At 44.4% G+C, this 14557-nt stretch overlaps 1 protein-coding gene and 1 long non-coding RNA gene across 7 annotated transcripts in view; one reads left to right on the top strand and one right to left on the bottom strand.

The window, feature by feature from the left end:
- Window positions 1–14557, bottom strand: part of MARCHF10 (membrane associated ring-CH-type finger 10) — a 99964-nt gene that overhangs the window by 57429 nt on the left and 27978 nt on the right.
- Window positions 1–14557, top strand: part of LOC147351387 (uncharacterized) — a 45652-nt gene that overhangs the window by 16075 nt on the left and 15020 nt on the right. The window contains exon 3 of one of the 6 annotated variants that reach the window (XR_015147490.1): window positions 7157–8853. The exons of 4 other annotated variants lie outside the window; for them this stretch is intronic. This is a non-coding gene — a long non-coding RNA (uncharacterized LOC147351387). Of the gene's footprint in view, window positions 1–88; window positions 1151–7156; window positions 8854–14557 lie in introns of those variants that run through there. One more of the 6 variants, XR_015147487.1, reaches the window with a different exon arrangement.

The following is a 14557-nucleotide window of genomic DNA, read 5'->3' as shown; positions in this document are numbered from 1 at the left end:
TAAAGACAAAGAGAGAAATTTTGAAGCATTCAAAGCTCCATTAACCTTGGAATAAAAACTGAAAATCGCTTGGTCTGTGTTGTTTCAGACCCCTTTTTAATGACTCTGTTGGAGACTGCTAGCTTTCCACTGAAATCTCTGCTCAAGTGATGAGAGCTGCAGCTGGGATGTGCCACCCACCTCGAACTCAATGACTCAGTTTCCCCTGCAACGAGGTGTTGCCCTGGGAGGAAAGACTCCCTAATGGGGTGGAAGGGGGAGTGATGTGTGCAGCATACTTCAGAGATCATCTGTGGCCCTGCACCTCAGCTGGAAAGGCAACAGCTTTGAAAGTCATGTGTTAATCAGAAACATCACAGGCCTGAATCCCTGTGAGTCCTAGTGGAGGAGAGATGCCTTCTGATCTGGTTCAGCCAACCTGGGCCATCATAGGTGTAAGAGATAAACCTCTGTCTTGATTGAGTCATCACATTTTTGGTCCCTTTGTTATAGCAGCTAACATTACCCTACACATATGTTTATGTATCTGCATAAATGTTTCTTCTCACAGCCATAGAATTGAACCATACTTTACATTGTCACTTAACAATACATTGCATCCATAGATACCTTTCTACAATTTTTTCAACCTTATTTTTAAAAATTTCAAATCTATGGAGAAGTTGAAAGAACAATAGAAATAACATCCATTACCCTTCACCTTGCCAATTTGTTTTCTCTCTCTCTCTATATATATATATATATATATAATTAATATATATATTCTTTTTCTGAACAATTTAAAAGTGACTGGACTTCATGATACTCTTACCCCTAAATACTTCAACATGCATCTCCTTTCAAAATAGCCATTCTCCTACAAAGCCACAATACTGTTATCCTACCCAAGAGAATTTAATAGTTCCATAACATCACCTAATATGTAGAGCATCTTCAAACCAAACTGTCACCAAAATGTTTGTTCCGATCTACCATCCAATGAAGATCCACCAGTTGCATGCGCACTTGTTACGTCTCTTTAATTCTCGGCCCTTTTTGCCTTTTCATGATTTTTTCTGTTTGAAAAGTCTCAGCCTCGTAGAAGGTTGTGTGTTTTGGATTTGTAAGCTTTCTCATAATAAAATTGGGGGCTAATCATTTTGGGTAAGAATATTGCATAGGTGGTGATATCCATCTTTGTAACATCACCTCAGCACAAAACAACACTATTTGGTCTCTAGGGTAAGGAGCTGACTGCTAGATTTCTGACTGCTAGATTTTTTTTTAATATTATTTTTTAATATAAAAGTGCATTTTTCCCTTTTGTAATTAGTAGGTAATCTATCAGATGATTCTTTGACACTAAATAGCCTATTAATTACACATTTTATTCAATAATTTTAGCATCTTTTGATGTGCTTTGACTGAATTGATAATTACATCAAAGTAGCAAAATGATGATTTTTCTATCATTTCTTCTACAATTACTGGCTGGTATTCTTCTCTAAAGAAGAACTTTCCTTTCCTCCCTTCTTGTTTGTTTACTTGTTTGTTATCATCATTGTGGTCTCACGGGCATATTTTATTTAATTATCTCATCACATTTTTTGAGGCTCAAATTATACTAGCAGTGGTGAATGGGAATTCATTCTAGTCTGCTGTTGACTTGAATCTCTGAGCACTTCTTCGCTTTCGGGTACAGTAAAATTTCATAGCCTAACTGTGGACTTTACCTGGCTCAGACCTAGAATCAGTTGTTTTCCCAGTAAGCTCTGGTTCCTTCTAGTTTAGAAAGCTTTTTAGAAATCAATATCTGCTTGCTATGTGCATTCATTGCAAATAGAGGGACAGTGTTCCTAAGTCTTTTTGGTGAAATTAATTAGAAATATGTATTTTAAAAATTATGAGCTCGCAGAAATATTTAAAGTTAAAATTAAATATTTTATGGGGTTTTCCCTTCCTTTCTTTTATTTTCTCTCTCATATTTAAAATCTTTATTCCTCAGTCATATTAAAACATTTATTAATTTTTTACTCTGCAATACACAGGAAATAATTTCAGAATCACAATACAAATGTTACTCTAACAAACCACTAAGTAAAGTTTATTCTTTCTTAACAGTTCTCTTTGTCTTTACAATATATTCACATTGTACGGCTCTGTCGTAATTATTTCTGTTGGTCATTTAGGTTGCTTCCAACTTTTTCTGTGGTAAATGATGCTATGATGAATATTCTTATGTATTCATGCACATCATCAATTATTTCTTTATTCCTGAAGTGGGAATTTATATTGGTAGATTAACAGTATCACAAAGATTTACAAATTTTTGTTCCCAAACTGTATTAATTAACTGTATTAATGAAATGCTGTATTAATTTACATTTCCAGATGTACCTGCCAGATTCTACAAATATTCTCCAACTACATATTATCTTTTAGAAAGAATCTTTGTTATCTTGGGAAAATATTGTAATTTGTAACTTGTTTGTAATTTTAATTTAATTATTGAATAGGTTCATTTATTTAGCTCATCTGTTTAGAATCTATATTCCACCTATTTCTAAAAAGGGTCTGAAATGACTTGAAAGCTAAACTGAAAAGAGTGTAAAAAAATGGGAAAAGGCAAAACTAATTTATGGTGAAAACATGCAGAATAGTGGTTGCCTCTGAGGGATGGGGCAGGAATTGACTGGAAAGGGGCATGGGATAATGGAAATTCAGTGGGGGTCAGGTTATATGGTTACAAGCATTTATCAAAACTCATGAAATACTACTCTTAAAATCTGTATAAGTCACTGCAGGTAATTTTTACCTCTAAAATTTAAAAAATGGGAAAAAATAGAACAAATCAAATCACAAAAACCGTAAACAAATATTCAACTCTGGCTAATGATGTATGTACGTGTTAGTCGTTCAGTCGTGTCTGACTCTTTATGACCCCATGGACTGTAGCCCACCAGTCTCCTCTGTCCATGGAACTCTCCAGGCAAGAATACTGGAGTGGGCTGCCATTCCTTTTTCCAGAACGATGTATTGGGTTGGCCAAAAAGTTCGTTTGGGTTTTTCCATAACATCTTACGCTCAAGTTTTTTTCAGGGGGAAGTAGGTAGAGTACTGATGTTTGCAACTTACTTTGAAATGCACCAAAACACACGATGTCTCAACGGATGGATAAGGGGCTAGATACGTGATAAAACAAGTACAGCAAAGTGTCAGCACTGTGGTATCGAGGTGGTGGGGATGTGGATATTCATAGTACAGTTCTGTCAGCTTTTCTGTGTGTTTAGAAACTCTTGGTAAAATACTGGAGGGAGATGGAGCAGCACTAGAGATGTAGAAGTGCAGGTGTTTTCAGGGCTGCTGGGATAAACGAGGTACTTTTGGGGAATGCTGCTGGTCTTCGATTGTATGGTTCATCATAGACATTCGTTTCTTTAGATTAAAAAGTCTTAGCTGGGACTTCTTTGGTGGTCCGGTGGTTAAGAATCCACCTTCCAAGGCAGGGGACACAGGTTCGATCCCTGGTCTGGGAAGATCCCACAGGCCACAGAGCAACTAAGTCCCCACCCTGCAACTACGGAAGCCCACGAGCCACAACTAGAGGACATGGATGCCACAATGAAGGGTCCCTCACGACGCAACAAAGATCAGTAAGTTAGGCCCAGCACAGCCAGATAAATAAATAAATATTAAAAAAACAATCTTTCTCTTCATGATATCATCAAGTAACAATGAGAGATCAGTGATCAACTCAGTAAAGTCAATGTAAGATAAATTTTAAAAGAAATTTCTTATCTCACACTTGGTGCTTTAGGATGAGCATACAGTTACACAAACAGGGACCTCCAATGGAAAAGGCGACATAGCTACTTCTGTTGGGAATATGAGAATAAGGACTCAAAGACTGCCCTTACAGAGCTGACAGGGACTTCCCTGGTGGTCCGGTGGTGATGACTCTACATGTCTATGGCAGGGGGCATGAGTTCGCTCCCTGGTTGGTGAACTAAGATCTTACATGCTGTGTGGTGCAGCCAGGAGAAAAAAAAAAAAGAACGAAGGGCCAGGCTGGGAACTTTAGCACTGGGCCTGTTGATGGGCAGCCAGAGTGAAGTGGGTTACATGTGAATAGGAAGTGCATCTTATTTTATGCATTTGAAAATATTATTGTGAGAAGAAGATGCAAAGAAGTCATCGTTGTTGCCTAAGAAGCCTGTGACAGAAAACCAGGATTAACTCCCAGGTGTAGAGTGAGAAGAGAAGCAAGCCTGGAAGAATCCCAGGACTGGAGAAGGGAGGAGCAGAAGCCAGGAGAGAATTAGGAGACTGTGGCTTCGTAGAAGCTCAGGGACACAGCATTTCAAGAAGTGTGGAGTGGCCAGATGAGTCAGAGCTGCCGAGAGGTCGAGCACAGTGAGGACCACAGGAGCCCTTCTGCACCACAGAAGTGGAAGGCGTATGATCAAGAGCCATTTCTGTGGAATGATGTGCATGGCAGCCGGGTTGGAGTGGGTTGCGTTGTGAGTAAGAGGTGGGGAAACAGAGTCACAATCAGAGTAAATGATTCTCCTAAGAACCTTGACTGTGAGGGAGAAGAAATAAGTGTAGGGGATGTGGACTCAAGGAAGGTCTGTTCTGCTCAAATTTTAGACAGGAAGCTTGGTGTTAGTTGCTCAGTTGTGTCTGACCCTTTGTGACCCCCTGGACTGTAGACCTCCAGGCTCCTCTGTTCATGGGATTTCCCAGGCAAGAATTCTGGAGTGGGTTGCCATTTCCTCCTCCAGAGGATCGTCCTGACCCAGGGATCCAACCCAGATCTCCCACACTGCAGGCAGATTCTTTACCATCTGAGCCACCAGGGAAGCCCTGAGAGATTAGGTCATTATTAAACACAGATGGGAAGGCTCTGGTACAGAGGTGGGAGGTGCAGGAATGGAAGGGACTATGGATGGAGTGAGGAGAGAGCTAGGAGGTGGGCTCCTGAGCAGAGGTGGGGAGGTTGATGACTGGATGGCAATGAGGGGAGGGCGGTGCAGTTTTCAGTGGCTTGGGTGCAGACCCAGAGACCATGGATGAGCAGGATTTTGTCAGAGAGGTATGGAAACAAAACAAAGGGCAAGGCAACGTAAAGAGGATCAAACACAGAACACAGTCTGCTTGGGAAGGGAAGTTTACCTAGAGGGGGCAATAAGAGGGCAAAGGGAGAGGAACCAGTGAACCAGAGGTTCCCCGTGGGAAGAAGTGTCACAGTAGAAGTGGTTGAGCAGAAGAGCAGGAAGGCTGGTGGTGACCAGTAATTTTTAGAGATGGAGAACTTTTATCTGGTGATGCCGATTAGGATGTGGTGTTGGGGAAGGTAGCAGGGAGGGATGGAGGGGGACCTTTAAGATGCTTGGGGAACTGAGGAGGCAGGGTGTGGCTGGATCACCCAGGTAGATGCTGAACTCATCTAGGCCAGGGGTCCCCAACCTCTGGACCACAGACAGGTACCTCCTGTCAGATCAGCAGTGGCATCAGGTTAGAAATAAAGAGCACAATAAACGTGATGTGCTTGAATCATCCCCAAACCATCCCCCGGCCCCTGGTCTGTGGAAAAGTGGTCTTCCACGAAACCGGTCCCTGGTGCCAAAAAGGTTGGGGACTGCTGATCCATGCTTGCGACCAGAGTTCAGGAGATGGGGTGGAGAGGAAGGGAGCCACGCCCGGTCCTCACTGAAGAGGGGAGAGTGGCCAGGAGACAACAAGGATGAAGGCAGGAGGGAATGGTGGAATAAAGAGCACAAGCCCCAGCGGATGGCATGTCCAACAGAGCCAGGGGAGCGGTCGTCTGAGAGCAGCATCAGGGAGCAAGAAGGGTGCCCTCCTGATCCTGAGGAAGGGCTGTGGGGGGATGTGAGCACCACCACGCCCTCCCCCAGGGGGTGCTCTGATGCACATTTCCTGTGCTGCGGGGAAACTGGCCCTGGCCCCTGACCTGCTCCCCAGGGTGCCTCTCCTTGACTCCGGCTGTCCCTTCCGCCTGTAACCTCTGCCCTACCTTGGCTCCCCACCCCCCACTCCCAGCTCCCCAGTACCTGCCCTAATATCCAACTGAAAATCAGCATCTCCAGGAAGGTTTCCCAGGTTTCCCTTGCCTTCTTATCACACTCATCAGATACTATCTTGATCTGCAGGCATTCATGTGATGTCTTATTTTACCAACACTATGAACTACCCGAGGGCGGGAGCGAGGCAGTTTATTCATCACTATCGCCCCATACCACCCAACACGGTGTCTTGGACACCAGTGATTTATAATTCTGTAAAAAGAAAGCAATGTAACAGTAAAACAAAGGGAGGTTTTATGATGAAATGTGGTAATTACAAATTATACTTAATGTAGGTATGCCTCTGAATAATCACATCTCGCAACTGAAAATTTAAAAAATTTTGATGTCTGAATTTTAATAGGTTTTTAACAAGTTTTTTGGTTTTAAAAAGCAGTGGAATCTTTTTTTTTTTTTTAAGTAGGGGATTTTAATAAGAGGTTGCAAATGGAAACACACAGCACTACATAAAATGTGAAAAGAGCCACTTTATTATAATCTTCGCTCATGCAATTTCTGAGCTGCTCAGTCCAATTAACACGGGGAACTCTTGGGGTCAGAGGTCAGCAAGGCTCGGTACTGTGGATTTCACTGAGCGGGGATAACCAATTGGTGTTTGTCTGACCTGGCCGCATGGCAGAGTCGTCCTGTGGAAGGATTGACTCTAGGCTATCCTGCTTATCTGTTGAAAAGGCAGGACGATGCTCTGGAAGCAGCTGCAATTTGAACTGACAGTTGCCCCATTTTCCTGCCATGCCCTATTTTAAGATTACCTAGTGGAGCTCAGGCAAAGCACAGAAACAAAGAAGAAATGAGGTCCTGCTGGTTTTGCCCAGATGTAGTTATTCGCCTGCACCATTGCTGCTCTGAAAGGTCTTTGGGCCCTGGGTGTGTCCACAGAGGGGCCTGAGCTCCAGGTCTTCCAATTACTCTGTAATCTGATCACAACCTTAGCATGAAAGGTTCCCTTGGTATCTCTAATTTTCTTGAAGAGATTTCTAGTCGTTCCCATTCTGTTGTTTTCCTCTATTTCTTTGCATTGATCGCTGAGGAAGGCTTTCTTACCTCTTCTTGGTATTCTTTGGAACTAGGTAGCAAGAATCCACAGAAGAACTATACAAAAAAGATCTTCATGACCCAGATAACCATGATGGTGTGATCACTCACCTAGAGCCAGACATCCTGGAATGCAAAGTCAAGTGGGTCCTAGGAAGCATCACTATAAACAAAGCTAGTGGAGGTGATGGAATTCCAGTTGATCTATTTCAAATCCTAAAAGATGATGCTGTGAAAGTGCTGCATTCAATATGCCAGCAAATTTGGAAAACTCAGCCACAGGACTGGGAAAGTTCAATTTTCATTCGAATCCCGAAGAAAGGCAATGCCAAAGAATGTTCAAACTACTGCACAATTGCATTCATCTCACACACTAGCAAAGTAACACTCAAAATTCTCTAAGCCAGGCTTCAACAGTGTGTGAACCATGAACTTCCAGATGTTCAAGCTGGATTTAGAAAAGGCAGAGGAACCAGAGACCAAATTGCCAACTTCTGTTGGATCATCAAAAAAGCAAGAGAGTTCCAGAAAAATGTCTACTTCTGCTTTATTGACTATGCCAAAGCCTTTGACTGTGTGGATCACAACAAACTGTGGAAAATTCTTAAGAGATGGAGATAGCAGACCACCTGACCTGCCTCTTGAGAAACCTGTATGCAGGTCAAGAAGCAGCAGTTAGAACTGGACATGGAACAACTGACTGGTTCCAAATAGGAAAAGGAGATTGTCAAGGCTGTATATTGTCACCCTGCTTATTTCGCTTATATGCAGAGTACATCGTGCGAAATGCCAGTCTGGATGAAGCACAAGCTGGAATCAAGATTGTTGGGAGAAATATCAGTAACCTCAGATATGCAGATGACACCACCCTGGTGGCAGAAAGCGAGGAAGAACTAAAGAACCTCTTGATGAAAGTGAAAGAGGAGAGTGAAAAAGTTGGTTTAAAACTCATCATTCAGAAAACTAAGATCATGGCATCCAGTCCCATCACTTCATGGCAAACAGATGGGGAAACAGTGGAAACAGTGGCGGACTTTATTTTTTGGCTCTGAAGTCACTGCAGATGGAGACTGCAGCCATCAAATTAAAAGACGCTTGCTCTTTGGGAGAAAAGTTATGACCAACCTAGAAGCTTATTAAAAAGCAGAGACATTACTTTGTCAACAAAGGTCCATCTAGTCAAAGCTATGGTTTTTCCAGTGGTCATGTATGAATGTGAGAGTTGGACTATGAAGAAAGCTGAGCGCTGAAGAATTGATGCTTTTGAACTGTGGTGTTGGAGAAGACTCTTGAGAGTCCCTTGGACTGCAAGGAGATCCAACCAGTCCATCCTAAAGGAGATCAGTCCTGAATATTCATTGGAAGGACTGATGCTAAAGCTGAAATTCCAATACTTTGGCCCCCTGATGAGAAAAACTGACTCATTGGAAAAGACCCTGATGCTGGGAAAGATTGAAGGCAGGAGGAGAAGGGGAAGACAGAATAAGATGGTTGGATGTCATCACCAACTCAATGGACATGAGTTTGAGTAAGCTCCAGGAGTTGGTGATGGACAGGGAAGCCTGGCGTGCTACAGTCTACTGGGTTGCAAAGAGTCGGAGACAACTGAGTGATTGAACTGAACCGAACTGATCACAAAGAAAACCTCTGGTTCAGCCTGGTGAGTTACCTGGTGGAATGTTCAGTTACACCAAGATGACCTCTTATAAAATACGAGTGAGTCCTGGGTCAACTTTGGGCTAGTCTGAGTTTCCTCTGTCCACGGAGAACTGCTTGTGTGTTTGTGTGTGTGTGTGTGTGTCAGCAGGAAAGAAAGATGCTTTCATCTGAAAAGCCGGCAGTCTGAAGCAATGGTGGGCTCATGTCCAGAGGTCAGCTCCAAAGATTCTGCTCAGTCATGAGTCTGTTTTTTTTTAACTTTTTAATTTTGTATTGGAATATAGCTGATTACCGTTGTGGTAATTTCAAGTGCACAGCAAAGGGACTCAGCCATACACACACTAGTATCCATTCTCCCGCAAGGGGCTTCCCAGGTGGCTCAGCAGTAAAGAATCTGCCTGCCAATGCAGGAGCTTTGGGTTTCATCCCCGGGTTGGGAAGACCCCCTGGAGAAGGGCATGGCAACCCACTCTAGTACTCTTGCCTGGCTAAGCCCATGGACAGAGGAGCCTGGTGGGCCACAGTCCTTCGGGTCACAAAGAGTCAGACACCACTGAGCACACAGAGCGGCAGCAGCACACTCTCCTCCAAACCTCCCTCCCATCCTGGCTGCCCCATAAAACCGAGCAGACTTCCCTGTGCTGAACGGTAGGAGAGAGCTTCTTATGTCTCTGTGTTCTTGCCCACCTGGGATAAAAGGAACCTACCGAGAGCTTTAAAGGTGCCACCCGTCCCTTGGTGGTGGGAGAGCCTACTGAGCCAGGCTCTCTGTAGCTGGTTAGTCTGGTCATCAGCAGTGAGGTTATTTCCAGATGGCTGATGGCAGTTTCAATCTTCAGAGCCAGACTGGCCCTTGTTCACTGCCTGTCTTACCAAACCACCCTCCTCTGGATGATTTCAAGCCAGGCTGGGGATTGCTCACCACCCTGGTAACAGTACTCGCTTTCTTCTCTTGCTCAGGGGAGGAGTCCTGCTCCGGTTGCATCACTATGACTTCAACATGAGCATATTCCTAAAATGGTCTTGCGACTGTCAGTCTTCAAGCATTCATGGAGCGCTTAGCATGTGGTGGGCACTGGAAATGGAGTAACCACCAGGGCCTGCTCCTGAGTGACCCCCAGCCTGAGGAGACAGACACGTGTCCTAAGGTGTGCTTGAGCCTGGAGAGTGGTATGGGGACACAGTGAAGGAACGAAAACAAAACCACTGGACCCCCCAGTAGCTGCTCGGAAGCTCTTCCCAAAGGAAGTGCTTGCAGAGTTGAGGGTCAGGCCACCAATGGCCTTGAGGGCCATCAGGGCCATCAAACACTTTGCTAAGGTGTTTGAACTTGATCCTAAGACAATGGGGAACAACTAGAGAACTTTTAAAAAATGTATTTATTTATTTGGCTGCACTGGGTCTTAGTAGCAGCACACGGGACCTTTAGTTGCGGCATGTAGGACCTAGTTCCTTGACCAGGGATGGAACCTGGGCCCCCTGCATTGGGAACTCAGAGTCTTAGCCACTGGCCCACCAGGGAAGTCCCCACTAAAGAACTTTTAATAGCAGAGCGACACAATCTAATTTGCTTTTAGAAGGATCATTCTTACTGCTGCCTAGGACACTGGCCAGAAGGGTTGGGGTGAAGGTGAAATGGCCAGGAAAATGGCTCCTACAGTAATCCAGGCAAAAAGAAAAAAGGAAGATAGAGCTGTGTAAATGGAGGTGCTGGTGGACAGATCTCAAGACAGAGGAAGGTAAGACTCTCCAGCTCTGGTGTCTGACAGCTGTCAAATGTGAGAAGGAGAGGGCGGAGGAGTCTGAGGATCTCCAGAATTCTCCTGGGCAGAAAGAAGTTCAGGCAAAACAAACTCAAGCGAAGATTCTCACAGGTGTGCACCCGGCAAACCGTGGGCTGCGCATTCCATCGCCCTGACGTCCACGTCGGGTTCGAGATGTGGGGCGGAGGTGTGTAGTCACTCAGGGGCACCTCGAGGGCGAGGAATCTGCGCTAGAGTCAAGGGGGCGGTGGAGACAACACCTGGCCAGGTGTTAGGGATGACTCACAGCCTCCCAGGGTGGGGCAGTTGGAACGTGTGTGTGTGTGTGTGTGTGTTGTGTGTGTGTTGTGTGTGTGACCCGCCTCAGCTACACACAGCCCCCAGGCAGGATGGGAGGCCCAGCCCATGGGGAGTCTGGCAACACACAAGAAGAAGTTAGAGAAAATCAAAAGAATGAGTCACAGAACACATATGCCATGTGCTAAGCTGGCTGCTTCCGTGACACCACCAAGGGTGTCGGTAGGTTGACACTGACAGATTAATGGGAGAACAAACAACTCCCTGAGAGCCGTTTGAAAGAGGAGAGGCTCAAGGTTTTCACAGGCAGGAGAGGCTGAAGAGAAAGGTAGTGAAAGGAGGCGTGCAAATATACCCAGGTCGGAGGAAAACCCAAACGCAAAGCAAGCCAGCTGACTCATCATCCGAGAGCGAACGTTTGCAAGGAGCTGTCATGGGCAAAGCGCTGTAGTTTGGATTACGCAGGGCTGATTTCTGGGAAACAAAACCCCTTCCTGGCCCATGAGATCTTGTCTTATCTTTTGGACTTGACTGTAATCTGGAGCAGTTTCCTAGTGGTTCAGTGGTAAAGAACCTGCCTGCAATGCAGGAGACGCAGGTTTGAACCTTGGATTGGGAAGATCCCCTGGAGAAGGAAATGGGAACCCACTCCAGTGTTTTTGCCTGGAAGTCCCACAGACAGAGGAGCCGGGCAGGCTATAGTCCATGGGGTCAGACACAATATAGCAACTAAACAACAACATAATCTGGAGCAGTGCTCTTCCACAGGATTTCTGCAACAGTGTTAATGTCCTGTATGGCAGCCCTGGACCACGAGTGGCTACTGAGCCTGGAACTGCATTTACAATTTTATTTTAATTAATTTATATAGCCTCACGTGGCTTATGTCCACTGTATTAAACAGCACAGTTTTATGTTTTTGCTTCCTTCATGTATGAACACACATTCTGACTTTTTAAGCCACTGCAGATTACTCGAAGAGGCTTTACTTTTCATTTCAACCTCTCAAGTTTGTATGGATGATCATGAACAAAACAATTAAAAATGTTTGTGTTGGGGAGCCGCCTCCACACTTGAGTTTCCCTTGCCTTCTGGAAGGTTCAGGTGATCTCGTGGAGGTAAACATCGTGCTGAGCCAGGCCTGGGGCAGAGCCAGCTGTTGCTGGAGTCAGGTTCACCGCCTCCTTCCAGTGTCACGTTGGGTCCTTGTGGCGTGGGATCTAGACATCGAGCTGCTCAGTTGCTGATGCTGGGAGGAGGATAATCTTATTCCTGTTAGCAAGGGGTGCTCTTGAAAAACTGAGGGCTGGTCACCTTCTTTGCCGATCCTGTAAATATTGCGTGCGTCCTCAATCCTTGACATTTGTGCTTTTGGAAGTTCCCATCTGGCACGGATGCAGGGTCTTAGAAGATGAGAAGGGTCCACGATGACTTTCTCCACTGAAGGTTCCTGTCACCCAGTCAATTTCACCATTTTCTGTGGGGAGACTGGGGCTCCTGACCCTTCTCTGTGAAGTCTTGAGAGGCTTAGGGTTAATATCCTGGTGTCCCTGTCATCACAGCAGGCTCCTCTGGGCCATCAGTGTCCTGGGGACACTGTTTCCTGTTTATACTGAGAGACTGCTTTGCTTTTTATATTCTTTTTTTTTTTTTGATGTGGATCATTTTAAAAGTCTTTATTGAATTTGTTACAATATTGTTTCTGTTTTACGGCTTGGCTTTTTGGTGGCAAGAAATGTGGAATCTTAGCTCTGCTCCCAGGGACGGAACCCGCACCCTCTGCATGGAAGCACAGTCTTAGCCACTGGCCCACCATGGAAGTCCCTGCTTTGCCCTTTAATCTACTAAATCATCCAAGGTCTCGTTGGTTCTGCGGAGCTGCTGTTTATTTCCCTGTTAAATTCTAATTTGATTAAACAGCTCAGGGTTGTAGGTAACTTTGCAAAGGGACTAAAATTAAGTTGCTACATTAGGTTGGCTTTTAGACATGTGGCCTGGGACCAGGCTGAGGGGAAAGAAGGCACTCCAGAAGCCTCAGGAGCTGCTCCTCCATACGTAAGTGTTGGAGCATCATTTGCAGAAATAGCTGGACACCAAGGCAATTTATTATGAATCTAATGTTCGTATGACACTTGAGAGGCTCACTCATTCTTACAGTGATCCCATGAGATAATAGCATAATAATAAGGATCTCCTTGATGGGAAATTGAAGTGCTTAGAAGTAAAGTGCTTTGTCTGAATTTGCACTGTAATGAGGGGCAGAGCTGGCCCTCGATGGTAAGTGTTCTTTGTACTGTGTCACATCACTAACTTAAATGCATTTAGGAGAAGCCACTTTATTTATTTATTTTGGTAATTTTTAAAAATTGAAGTGTAGTTGATTTACAGTGTTGCATTAATTTCGGCTGCACAGCAAAGCAGTTCAGTTATACAGACATTCTTTTTTTATATTCTTTTCCATTATGGTTTATCACAGTATATTGAATAGAGTTCACTGTTTTATACAGCAGGACCTTGTTGCTTATCCATTCTATTTATAATGGCTTACATCTGCTAACCCCGACCTCCCACTCCATCCCTCCCCCAAACCTCTTCCCGTTGGCAACCACAAGTCTGTTCTTTATGTATGTGAGTCTTTTTCTGTTTCATAGATAAATTCATTTGTGTCATATTTTAGATTTCACATATAAATGATATCATATGGTATTTGCCTTTCTCTTTCTGACTTTATTTAGTATAATAGTCTCTAATTGTATCCATGTTGCTGCAAATGGCATTATTTTATTTTGTTAATGGCTGAGTAGTATTCCATCATATATATGTACCACATCATTTTTATCCATTCATCTGTTGATGGATATTTAGGTTATTTCCATACCATGGCTATTGTGAATAGTGCGGCTATGAGCATAGGTGTGCATGTGTATTTTTGAGTTTCAATTTTGTCTGGGTAAATGCCCAGGAGGGGGATTGCTGGATCATATGGTTATTCTATTTTTAGTTTTCTAGGGAACCTCCACAGTGTTTTCTATAGTGGCTACACCAACTTCCATTCCCACCAACAGTGCAGAAGGGGTCCCTTTTCTAGAAGGTGCTGCTTTAAAGACCAGCTCAGCACAGGCTTGCCGAAGATTGCTTTATCTTCGATTTAGACTGAGCACCAAGCCTCAGGAGTAAGGAGGTTGGGCCATAAGGGAAGGGTTACCATGTTAGCTGCGCATTTGGGGATCTGCCCACCCCCCAGGCAGGTGCTTGGAAATGATTTCTTGATACTGTAGCTATTCAGTTCAGTTTAGTTCAGTTGCTCAGTCATGTCTGACTCTTTGCAACCCCATGAATCGCAGCACGCCAGGCCTCCCTGTCCGTCACCAACTCCCGGAGTTCACTCAAACTCAAGTCCTATAGCTATTACTTAATGGCAAATGCCTCACTTATTCCAGGCCCATCAGCATTGTGATGGCCTGAGACTGAGTTAAGGAATGAACGAGTAATGGAAATTGTAATACAAGTGTCAAAATGAGGTGGTGGCATGCCTTACCTCATGATTGTACAGTTGGAAAAATTCCCATGGATTAAGCCATCCACTCTCACACAACCCACTGAATCAGGGAATGAACTTTCCTTCTCCAATCTGAGGTGAAACCTCCCTTCGAGTTTGCAGCCATAGCCACCTTCACAAGGATATTACTCAGGGGAGTGTTCTCCTAAGGAAGAGGA

Source organism: Bos grunniens, chromosome 19 (assembly GCF_055505025.1).
Source record: "Bos grunniens cultivar Pamir isolate PY7600 chromosome 19, Bosgru_T2T1.0, whole genome shotgun sequence".
Classification (NCBI taxonomy): Eukaryota; Metazoa; Chordata; class Mammalia; order Artiodactyla; family Bovidae; genus Bos; species Bos grunniens.
This window is presented reverse-complemented; position numbering and strand designations above follow the sequence as displayed.